Consider the following 12,728-nt stretch of genomic DNA (forward strand, 5'->3'; position numbering starts at 1 on the left):
ATCCTGCAAAAAACGTAAATGGATCACCAGAATATTAGAAAAGAAAAAGCTAAAATAAAAGTGAGCGAAAAAACAAAGTGAAAAACAGCGTCCCGTCAACTTCTGTCTTCAATCACGGTGTCATAAATCTCTCTCTCTCTCTCTCTCTCTCTCTCTCTCTCTCTCTCTCTCTCTCTCTCTCTCAATCGGTCTACTCCAGGTATCCTACTTTCTTATAATCGTTTGTTCCCTCCTTCCTTCTCTTCATCGTTTTCTCCTTCCCTCCTTCCTTCTCTTCATCCTTTTCTCCTTCCTTCTCTTCATCGTTTTCTCCTTCCCTCCTTCCTTCTCTTCATCCTTTTCTCCTTCCTTCTCTCCTCTTTTCCCTCTCCAGCCTTCTCTCCATTCCTCCCTCCTTCCCCTCCTCTCTCCGTCTTTCTCTCCATCTCTCCTCCTCTCACCATCTTTCTCTCCATCTCTACTCTCTTCGGCCCCGTCTCTTGTCAAGGGTTTAATTTATGTATTCGTTTCCAATAGTAAGGAAGGAAGAGGAGGAGGAGGAAGAAGAAGAAGAAGAAGAAGAAGAGGAGGAGGGGAAGGGTGGTGAGGAGGGAAATGGAGAAAATGGAAGAAGACCTATGAAATTACTTGATAGGGGAACTTAAGGGCCCTTAGATTAATGCCTTTGGTGTGGTGTGGTGTGTTGTGTGATGAGATATGTTGTGGTGTGGTGTGGTGTGTTGTGTGATGAGATGTGTTGTGGTGTGGTGTTGTGTGTGGATTCGCTTAAACCACTAAAGTCTTCGGGAGTTAAGCATCTTTCCGAAAATCGTTAGTTAGAGGGAGACGGACAGAGCTGTTTCTTGATGATTTCCCGCATTTAATATTGAGCACGAGAGAGAGAGAGAGAGAGAGGAGAGAGAAACTATGGGAAGAGAAAGGAAATAAGAGATGTAGGAAGATGAAGGAAGAAGGAAGTAAGGAACAAATGAGAGGAAGGAAGAGAAAGAAAAAGAAAGAGGAAGGAAGGAGGGAAGGTAGGAAAAGAAAGAGGAAGGAAGGAGGGAAGGTAGGAAAAGAAAGAGGAAGGAAGGAAAAGAAGGAAAACAAAGAGGAAGGAAGGAGGGAAGGTAGGAAAAGAAAGAGGAAGGAAGGAAAAGAAGGAAAACAAAGAGGAAGGAAGGAGGGAAGGTAGGAAAAGAAAGAGGAAGGAAGGAAAAGAAGGAAAACAAAGAGGAAGGAAGGAGGGAAGGTAGGAAAAGAAAGAGGAAGGAAGGAAAAGAAGGAAAACAAAGAGGAAGGAAGGAGGGAAGGTAGGAAAAGAAAGAGGAAGGAAGGAAAAGAAGGAAAACAAAGAGGAAGGAAGGAGGAAGCATAAATTCGCCACCATACAATGATGCGCCAGATCCTCTTCTCAAAATTTTCACTTAGATTTCCAGGCTTTTATAGAATTTTGGATTTTTTTTTTTTTTTGGGGGGGGGCTTTTATGGGGATTATTATTATTTTTTTTTTTATGTTTAAGTCTGGGTATACTCCTGATAGTCCGTTCCCTGAGGTCGAGCAATCCTGCGTGTCAATTACCTTCACCTGTCACCACTTAGACCCTAATGCTTACCGTCCATACTGAATACATGCCAGGGGTTCTCATTCAGGGGGTGTTCTTACGATCTGGGGGTGGTTCTTGTCGATAATCAGTTAAATCTGGCTTAAGGAATTTCAGATTATCAGAATATTCTCTACTGCAGTCTGGCATCGAACTCCAGTCCTTTCAGACAACAAATCGCTCCCCCACCCATTTGAGCACCACCTCCCCCAGACCTTTTAAGAAATTATTGGATTTTTCGTGAGGGTCGTCTGAGTGCTTGAGGATAAATGGCCATCTTAGAAACGAGGACTTACCTTATATCTATGTCTGCATCTTCCTATGTCTGCATCTTCCTATCAGTCTATCTGTCTGTATGTATTTCGTTGCTGCAATCTGAAGACGATTTTATCTAGCTTATGAGAACATCTGTTTAGTGATGAAATTAACTCTGTCAGTATGGTTTATTTGTTCACTTTATTCTAGTTACGAGCGAGCGAGCAATGTTTACTCTCAGTTACGTTTGGAAATGAGCGGCCCGACCCGACCCGACTCGATCCGACCGTCACGCTAAGCAGAAGCTAATAACTTTACTCCTATGTGAAGTAGAGTTGAAATTCTTTCTGCATGTGATATTCATCCAGTAAATTTGGTTATGAACTAAAAACTCACCCATAAAGGCATAGGAACCCCTTGGAATCTCGATTGTCCAAGGGGGTGTTCAGCTGTGATTGGTGAACACCTCAGTTATGAAATCAGATTTTAAAAGATTTTCCTTCGTAACACCATGATTTTTTGGCATCAACTCTACCAATTAAATATCGGAGATTCCGCCATTAATTTTATATCAGAAGGAAACTGTGATAACATGGCTCTCGCTCGTTCGTCACGCCCTCACAAAGCACAATTTACTCTTTACCCCTAGTCGATTTTATTGGAAATGTAAAAGACCAGTATTAATGGGGGATGCATTCAAAACTATAACTTCTGAAGTACTGAAAGCCTATACAGACAAATACAAATGTCTAAATCTGGCAGGAAAAATATATTCAACACGACATCGGGCAGAAGGGGTTAATGGAGGCTGTATCCGACACCTTTTGATTCGAAATGTCGGCGTATTCCCGTCATGGCACCAACATGATCGGCCCATGAGCTGCGTAATATACAAATCTCCGTCTGTTTCCTCCCCATCCCCCGGAAGGACGATGGTGGAGGTGGAAGAAGGGAAGTTCTGGCGTGCCGTCCACCGGGTTCACATTTAGATTAGCGTGGGTTTGCAACTACTTCCGGTACTACTTCCTCTTCCATCTTACCTTGCTTTGCCCCCGCCTCTTCTAAGGGAGCTTGTGGTGCATTGGTTAGCTCGTCCATTTCTCACCTGAAGGAACCCAAGTTCAATTCCGGGGCCGATCAGACTGGTGGGCATAGTCTGTTCCACCCATTTCCTCTTCACCCAGCAGTATAGTTAGGGACCTGGATGTTACATAGAGTGATGTGGATCGTGTTCTAGGAGATGAAAAGTTAAAGAAAAATTGTTATCCTTACCCCTATGTGCTTGATAGCCATTTAAGTCCTTTTCTCCATTTCTTTTTCCATCTTTTTTCCTTCAGTCTCTTCTCTTTGTCCAGTTCCGAGTTTATTCTTCTTTGTCATTCACCTCTTTCTTGTAGTCGATTATTATATTCCCTTTTCGTCTTTCTCTTCTTTCCTCCGTTCGCTGCTTCCTCTTCCTTTCCTCTTCCCACTCCTTTTTCTTCCAGACCTCCGCCTCCTCTTCCTCCTCCTCCACTTCCCCATTCTTTCATCTTTTTATCTCCTTCTCCTCCTCCTCCTCCTCCTCATCATCATCATCATCATCATCATCATCATCATCATCATCATCATCATCATCATCATCATTCCTCCTCCTCCTCCTCCTCCACCTCCTCCTCCTCCTCCTCCTCCTCCTCCCGTCCCATTACTCCCATCCACAGCGGCAGAGAGACCATTTTTTCCTTTTATAATGGAGCGTAAGTACAATAAGGTCTAATTTACGGCCAGAGTGTGTTGGTTTTAAGCCCGTATGGTGCTAATGGGTGTAAATAACTCCCGCCTTGGTCTCTTCCTTGACGATGTGTTATTTGCACCGAGAGAGAGAGAGAGAGAGAGAGAGAGAGAGAGGCTGACAATGTGCATAGCGAAAGAAGAGAGAGACAAAGTAAGAAGACAAGAGAGAAAATGATATGGAAAAAATAAACTTCTCACAGACTTTCCCCAATTACCACTTTCCCTCACTTCCCCATTCTTCATTTTTCTTTCGATGTCTTCCTTTTTCATCCCATTTTGTTCTCTACTTTCCATCTCTGTTTTCTTCTCTTTCTGTCTCCACCTTCTTCCCCGATCATCAGCACTCCTATCTTATCACATTCCATCCTTCTCCTGCATCCCTCCTTTTAATCCCTCCATCCTAATCCTTTTTCCCCACACACCCATTCCCTTTCCCATCTCTCCAGCCCTCATCCCCAGTTTTTCCTTCCTCCCCCATTCGCCATCTACTGCCCTATCATCTCCATCACTCTCTCCACCTTCGTTTCCCTTTCTTCTAATCCCCATATTCTCCTCCATTAAACCTACTCCTTCCTCATATCCATTTCCCGTCCTCTCTCGTTTCCCATTCACCTCCACACACTTCCACAGTCTTCTTCACAGTTCATCCATTGCCATTCTCATCTCTTTCGCCGCTCATTTCCACATTCCTTTAGTTTCCTGTTTTCTCCACCTTCTATCATCCTCATCCTTTTCTATTTCCAACTCCTTTTTCATTTCTTCCTATCCCTCTTCTCATCTCATTTACCTGTCATCCTTACCTCCATCACATTCCATCATCGTATCTCCCTCCCCCTCTCCTTCATTCCTCCATCATTGTTTTCCTCTTCATCCACAGTCTCCTTCCTAACCATCTTCTCCGTCTCCATCACTTTCCATGCTGAGTGACACCCTTTTCTTGTCCATTCCTTCTCATATTCTTTCGTTTATTTCCTGATCTACCAGAAGGCCCGCCGACATGTCGTAAAAATACCCCCGCTAATACCAATACACCAGTCCTGTATGAGACAGCCCTAGCATGTATTCAATATGGACGGTGGGTGTTAGCGCCGAAGTGGTGACATGTAGAGGTGTGCGGTACGTAGGAGGACTACTGGGCCTTGAAAGCAGGCTGTGAAGCCTTTGCCCAGAGTCGGTCACATAAAAAAAAAAAAAAAAAACTTTTATCTATCTTATTCTCCACTGTCTGTCACTTTCCAGTCTCGTCATTTTTCCATGCTGCCGACAGTCATTTATCCCATTCTTCCATCCTTCCATTTCTCCCTGGTTTTCAGTCATCTTTTCCTCAGCTTCTTGAACTTGCTTTCTTCTGTCCTTTCATCTCCTTCACTTTCCATCCTTCCTTTTTTCACCAGTTTTTGCCTATCTTTCAGTTCATATTAGCTTCCCCTTTCACCCCCCACCTCCACATTTCCATTATATTCCATTCTTCTTCTCTTTTCCCCCTCTCCTCCATTCTCCACATCTCCCACGTCCCTCATTATCATCACTCTGTCCTCTGCATTCAACTACTCCCTCATCCATCTCTGATTCTCATTTCATCATTTCCTTAGTACTGTATCCTCATTCTGTAGATTCTGCGACCATGAGCACTCTCCCTTTCAGTCTTTCTACGTTCTCAGTAATTCCCATATCTCTCATTTTCCCAGTTCATCTATATTCATTTTTTCTATAACCCCCCATCCATTTCTTTTTTTTTAATTTCTCTTCGCTTCTGACCTATCTTTCCCATCTCTTTCACTTTCCGTCATGCTTCTTTTTATTTTCTATCCTCATTTTCCTCCCCATTCACACAGTTATTCCCCCATCTCCATACCCCATCCCCTCGTAGTACCCCTAGTCTCCCCCTTCTACCCCGTCATCTCAAGCACCTCTCCCTTTTCCTCACCCCCATCATTTCTCCTCCCTCCTCCCCATCCCTGACCCCGTCCTCCATTCGTCCATGTTTATCAATGGCGGGGATTCTCGACGAGTTTTCTTTTTTGTATCCTTCCCGTCAGCACAATTTCTGAGATCGATAGAGAATAATGGAATACTGAGAAAAAGAGCGATGACCATATTCTGAAGCGAGGTTGATTTTGCCGGTACAGGAGATGGAAGTGTATACATGCATACATACATATATATATATATATATATATATATATATATATATATATATATATATATATATATATATATATATATATATATATATATATATATATATAACTGTGTGTGTGTGTGTGTGTGTGTGTGTGTGTGTGTGTGTGTGTGTGTGTGTGTGTGTGTGTGTCTAACTACTTACGAAATGCTTCATCGTTAAGCAGTCCATATCATCCAGCTGTATCCGTGGATTTTCTTTTAAGATTACCAGAGTCATTCATAAAATGAAATACTATACATAAAGCGTCGTCATCGTGCCTAGGGGGTTAAATATTCTATGTAGTTTACGTATGTATCAATAATGTGAATAAAGACGTCAAAGAAAAATATGTTTTTGTGTACATATGGGTAACGCTTCAGTAACGCCATCATCATCTTCATCATCATCATCATCACCATCGCCATCGCCATCGCCATCACCATCACCATCACATTATTTCCCACTAAACTGAGACATCAGTTATAGTCATTTGATGTCTGAAGTTGGTAACGATACAAGTGTAGGTTGATCACAAGACGCTGTGTTGAAGGCTTCGGATTCGTTTGTCATTTCCGTTTTATTATTCTTAAATAGTATAACAGCCATTGCATTTAAGGGGACTTTAATATCGAAGGTGGTGGTGGTAGTGATAATGATGATGATGATGATGATGATGATGATGATCATGATGATGAAGCAGCTGATGATTATGATGATGATGGTTACGATGATGATGATGGTGATAATCGTTGTAGCCTCTCAGATTAGTTATGATAATTATAATGATGCTGATGGGGGAGAATCACGAATGATGATGATGACAATGATGTGGATGGTGATGCTGATGACAATGATGTGATTGGTGATGATGATGATGATGGTAATCCTAATGATGATGATTAGAACGATGATGATAACGATTACTTTGAAAACTAAGACAACAATGCCAAGAAAACAAAAAAATATGAAAACAAAAATACACTTCCATTTTTCTCGTTTCCATTTCGATCTCCATTTTCTTTTTCTTTTTTTTAATTTTCTTGGATCTGTTCTTTTTCTTATTTTTTTTTTATTTTCTTGTTTCTTCTCCGAAATTGGGACGCCTTCTCCCTAGACAATTTGTACTCCGGTTCAGAGGCCTCAATTTGGAGTCATTTGTATTCCTGTCGGGGAGGCTACCACGGCCTAGCGACCCCCTCTGAAATATCGGGGCTGAGAGAGAGAGAGAGAGAGAGAGAGAGAGAGAGAGAGAGAGAGAGAGTTGTGTATAGAAAGACCTAATAGATTTTATGGTTCTTTTTTGGTGATGACAGAGAGATAGAGAGAGAGAGAGAGTTGAGTACAGAAAGACCTGGTAGACATTATGGTTCATTTTTGGTGATTACTGAGAGAGAGAGAGAGAGAGAGAGAGAGAGAGAGAGAGAGAGAGAGAGAGAGAGAGAGAGAGAGAATAACATTTTACTGCTTTTACATGCCCTCTAAGTGTCATTTCTTCTACACTCACGTAAAGCTTATGAGACGGAAATTTTGCTTCAGTATATAATCCCCCACTTAACTTACCATCCTATATCCTTGAGTATTCCGTGAAGATGTCGGTAGCTGTCTTGTCACCGTAGGAGCAAAGGCGGACAGAAATAATGAGCCACTTTGTTACGATAACTAGAGACAGTGAACAATATCTTTTGAAAATTATTGATGCGATCTTCTGGTCCCAACTTTTTTTTTTTTTTTCCAGAATGCTGTGTAAAGGTTTCATAACTGATCGACTGAATTAAAGGGCGATATTAATGTCCACAGTTGTGCATTATATATAGCAAAGCTGTAGCTCTGATCATTTTACAAGTAGGAATCTATGCCATGAACTTTTTCTTCGTGGATTGAATTAGTATATAAACAAGTACACTTTATGAGAAAATATATCTACTTATTCACGTCTGTACTTTCGAAACAACTGGCGAACGATTCGAGAATGTTCTCCACTCAGTTCTGGTTTATGTGTATGTTTATTATCATTAACACCTCATAAAACATAATGTGTGTGTAGTGTATCTAGTATGTGAAATAACCATCATTGAGAACCATCTTCTAAAACCCATTAGCTTCCAGGGCTCCTGTGTGAGGGTTTGTGCTGGAAGGGTAGCCTACTAGGATTACCCCCCTCCGACTATTGGCTTAGACCGACCTTCGTCGTATATTGAGGACACTGGGTACAAATGGGTTAAGATGACAGCGCTGACAACCACAACGCTCACTGTGTACCATTAAACACTCGCGTAAAGATTATTATTATTTTTTTTAATGAGCGTACACGAGCTCCAAAAATTATCGGTGCACTGTGGGTACGATGCCATCTGGAATGATTCGAGCATGTGGCAGTGACAGCCCGTTAATACCTGTATATAACATTGACGGCCATTCCTTACTCATTATGAAGGACACCAGTGGTATCTGATATAGCAGTCAGCTGTTGTCTGGGATGCCTGCGTGTGGGAGGACAGAACCGCAATTCCCAGTTTCCATCCGTGTGTCATAATATTTAACACATTCTGCACCGATACTTATGAGCGAGTGAACATATAAGTGTATTCGTATTCATTTTGCACAGAGCCCCCGGTGAATTTGTAAAGGAAAAGACATCCGTTCATACCTTTGATGGCATGAAATTATAAAACGTACTTTTTCATAGGCAAAAACGAAATTGGTACACTGTGCTGAGATTAAAATACTCCGTGATTAACCATATAATCGATATTGACGCACATGTACAGCATTTCATTCAGGCCAAAGCTAGACTATAGTTCGTGCGTCTTATCTTGGCGCAATTTTCGTCCTTTTTATCAGTTCACGTAACCCGATGACAAAATCAAACAATGCAGTGACTACATTTTCTTCATGGCACTTATATGTGAGTAGCGCGGAATTCTAGTGTTAATTTATTTTTATACCACTGTATTCAAGAAGGATAGCAATTTTACGCCAGGTGAGAGTGAACGGAATTATTGAGTACAATTTTCAGTTTGTGTGCAAGGTAAAATTTCTAACTCCTTTTCCTGTAATGAACTCAAGATATTTTGGCTCTTAGCAGAAATTGTATACCTTAGCAAAGCCCTGTTATTTAGCGATTACCTGACTTGACATGGATCCTCTTTCCCTCTCGGTACGATTAAAGGCCAGGTGTAGTAAGATTGGAGGGTTGGTTTAACTGGTAACCAAGGAGACTCACTGCTACCTCGTAACTAAAGCCTTTAGAATTCCATGTTACCACGACATAGTATTTGGGTTGTGTGTACTGATTCTTTCCCTCAGTCAGCATCTGACCGACCGTAATAAATAGTTATAAAATGAGACCTATTCTGGCTGACATAAAAGAATCCATGACACTTTTTCCCGTAGCAGTTTCCGTCACGTATTGCACCTTGTTACTCTCTTGTACGCTGTTTGTGGTTGCTTAATAACATCAATTTTTGCATCAGAAAATATTATGGTGCAATTGGCAAAATAAATCGCTAACAAAGAGATGTTAGGAAAAGTTCCAATCCAATGAGAATATGGCCCCGTTCAGTACTCAGCATTCTGGTTAGGGGCTGAGTCCAATTTTGCGAAGTTGATATAAATGGACTATAGGCATTTTGGAGCTCACAAGTTTATATTCTTCAACTGTAGGATGTTTTAGCAGGCAGAGAGCAAAGCAAAAGTCTTTTCACCTTAACTTGGCCCAAAATCTTGTCTTTTCACAGCCTGCTTCCCGTAGCTAAATGGGAGAAAATACAATACTACAACTCCATATCCTTTCCATAACACATCTTCGTAACTAACATCATATATGGTAATCTGCTGTTACAAATCAATATTCAGGATGGAGATGTATGGCATTTTTAGGCCAAGTTAAAGTGAAAAGAATATAAAAAATAGATGTAGTACAGACACACAATCATACTGTTTTATTTTTCACATCACTCTTGGCTCTCATTCCAAAAATTGTTTATATGTACTCACCCCCGCCAGGTTCTCAGCCAACACACAGGTAGAATACTCACCTGAAAGAAAAGGGAAAATCTATGTACTGTCATTCTTATTATCGTTTATCATTGACAGAGATAATTATAGATAAGTATTGTATAGATGATAGGTAAATAGCGTATAACATCTCGCATTTATTCTAACTTAACAGAGTTCCGTAATGGCCAGCTCAGTTAGTGGCCAGATGTAGCCAGATTGGAGGAAGGATTTGATTAGTAACCATGGAGACTCTTGCTTTATAACCAAGACCCACTGAAATTCATGCAACCACACCTTTGTATTCATGTTTTGGGAGTGGCCTTGTTCCGTCAGATGAAAACACAGAATAGTAGCAATACCCTTTTTTTTTTTTTTTTTTTTATGCGTTGACGGATTTACATTTTTTTTTCTTGCCACCTCCAGGCGATTTTGTTCATCCTGGGTATATAAATCTTTTTAAAGGGGCTCATTTTAAGCTATCACGTACCTCCTGCAATTCGTAATGTCTTCCTATGCTTAATCAAATCATCAAGCAGGTATGAAATATGCTCTTCACGGTAGCCAAGTGGTTGATTACTAAATACTGATCGCAAGGCATAGTGTGGAATTTGTCATCATCATCATCATCATTATCGTCGTCATTCAGACCTCTGTTCCAGTGTAGAGTAAGAATGGCATGAGGATGTGTGGAATTTGTGCAAGAATATTTATCATCATCATCATCATCATCATCGTCATCATCATCATCATCATCGTCATCATCATCATCATCATCATCATCATCATCATCATCATCATCATCATCATCATCATCATCATCATCATCATCCAGACCTCTTTTCCAATCTAGAGTACGAGTGGGGTGAGGATCTTTGGAATTTATGCAAGAACAATCATCATCATCATCATCACCATCCATATCATAATTAAGGGTGAGGTTAGGATGTGTGGAAATTTGTGCAAGAAAAATCACCATCATCAACATCCATAAATCTTTTCCCGTCTAAGGATGTGATGAGGATGTGTGTAATTTATTTAAGAAAGAAAAATCACGATATGCAATAACCCCGTCATTACAATAACGTTTGCTTTGTTTTGCTACCACGGACGATTTCATTTATGTAAAGGAACATGGGATTTTCTTTCTTTCTTTTGCAGATTAATAGGAGAAAGAGAAGGAAAATAAATATAGAAAAAATATCCATACAGCAGCCTGCATGACTGAGACAAGAGGTGAATCCAAAAAGCTAGATCCAAAGCCTCAGTTCGGAAGGTGTGTATTTAAAGTGAATAAAATCTGACATATTGGAAGGAAAAAAAAAAAATGACGTGGAGTTGAAGGGAACGATTCACCATTAAGTCATGTGTGGTGACGACTGACGAAACTGTTAAAAAAAAAAATAGATAAATAAAAAAAAATAAATTTGGGTTGGAGGGAAAAAACGTGGACCATTTTTTTTTTTTTTACATTAACTTGGCCTTTTTTTTTTTTTTTTTTTTCGTGGCTTATTTCACGTAGATCAGTGGAAGAATTAGTCAGTAGCGCGGCCCTGTATCCTTTCCATAGCATTTTAACGTGACCAGCGCAATATTCTGGTATTAATTTCGTGTTACAATTCAGTATGCATGATAAAGAGATGGCAATTTTACACCAGGCTTGAGCAAAAAAGGGGTATAATATTTCAGTACGGTGACGTCGAAGATTTTTTTCAACTCTTGCAACTGACAAGCGATTTTACACAGCTCAGGAAAGGCGAATCGAAAAAAAAAAAAAAAAAAAAAAAACACGCATCTATCATTTCAGTACGGCTATGTCCAACAAATTCTTTCACGCAAACTACAGAACTGATGATTTTAAGTACACGAGATAAAAGCTCACGTAATAAATGGACGAGGAACTATATACTGTATAGTCTCCCCTCCACTACTCTGCTGCTAATCCTTGTTACGGACAGACAGATTTTTTCATTTTTTTTTTAAGCACCTCTTGTAATGGTGGGATTAAGTTCTTTGCCCCTGAAATGCCTAACAACACCTCCCATCCCTTAATTTTATCCACATGACAATAAATATCCCTGACGAATCTGGAGAAGGGGAGGGGGGAGGATCGTGAGAGGTCTGCTTTAGGAGTTAACCCGCCATAGAAAGAGATTAGGTGATTAAGGGATTACATAAAGTACAGTAGTGTGTGTGTGTGTGTGTGTGTGTGTGTGTGTGTAGTAAATTACAAAATGAGTTCTACATATGCTGTTCTTGTTTGTTGTATAATGTATAAAAATAATTATCTTCATGTTATTAGTTTCTTTCCTCAACAGTGGTCATGATTTTTTTTCTTCTTTTTGGCAGTGCAGTTCGAGTGTTAGGATTTTGTCACTACTCGGTAAGGATTTTTCAGTACAACGGTAAATTAAGAGGCGAAGCATAACGAAAGTAATGCAAGATTGTGCAAAATATGGAAATGATTTAGTTGCCCGTCCAGTTGACTCTCATGTCTGGAAGAAAATGGTTTATAGAAAATGCTCGTAATGCACATTCATACCATATTTATATTTTATTGCAGTAGCATATTGATTAGTAGAGACAGTACTCAGAACGATAGAATAGAAAAATAAATACGTTGATAAACAGATCGATGGATAGATGTTTCCGTGGCATCCATAAACGAAGAGTAATGCAGATAGAAAAATATTTTAGTGGCCTCTATAACCTAATGAAAATAGATAAATGGATAGGTACATTGATAGACTGATAGATAAGTAGATAGAAAGATTTCAGTGGTATCCCATGATCAGTTAGAAAAAAAGAAAAAGACAGACATTAAAAAAAAAATAGATATACTGTATACTGTATTTTATTATTATTCATAACCAGATTCAAAATTCAGCATAGTCCTATAGAGAAAATGAAAGCTTAATTCCCAGCAGACTTACGCTAAACCCAGCAGTCCTCAGCCC

The sequence above is a fragment of the Coenobita brevimanus genome, chromosome 7, assembly GCF_032717465.1.
Source record: "Coenobita brevimanus isolate Jiangsu-jjx chromosome 7, ASM3271746v2, whole genome shotgun sequence".
Lineage (NCBI taxonomy): Eukaryota > Metazoa > Arthropoda > Malacostraca > Decapoda > Coenobitidae > Coenobita > Coenobita brevimanus.